The sequence below is a fragment of the Mastomys coucha genome, unplaced genomic scaffold (assembly GCF_008632895.1).
Source record: "Mastomys coucha isolate ucsf_1 unplaced genomic scaffold, UCSF_Mcou_1 pScaffold8, whole genome shotgun sequence".
Taxonomy (NCBI): Eukaryota; Metazoa; Chordata; class Mammalia; order Rodentia; family Muridae; genus Mastomys; species Mastomys coucha.
Genome location: NW_022196914.1, coordinates 28,876,447 through 28,876,912, shown reverse-complemented (window position 1 = coordinate 28,876,912; position 466 = coordinate 28,876,447).

Genomic DNA, 466 nt, shown 5'->3' with positions numbered 1-466 from the left:
CAACATCCTTAGTCATCAGGGAAATGCAAATCAAAACAACCCTGAGATTCCACCTCACACCAGTCAAATTGGCAAAGATAAAAAACTCAGGTGACAGCAGATGCTGGAGAGGTTGTGGAGAAAGAGGAACATTACTTCATTGCTGGTGGGATTGCAAACTGGTACAACCACTCTGGAAATCAGTTTGGCGGTTCCTCCGGAAATTGGACATAGTTCTACTGGAGGACCCAGCTATACCACTCCTGGGCATATACCCAAAAGATACTGCAACACGTAAGAAGGACACATGCTCCACCATGATCATAGCAGCCTTATTTATAATATCCAGAACCTGGAAACAACCCAGATGTCCCTCAACAGAGGAGTGGATACAGAAATTGTGGTATATCTACATGATTGAGTACTACTCAGCTATTAAAAACAATAAATTTATGAAATTCTTAGGTAAATAGATGGATCTGGAGAA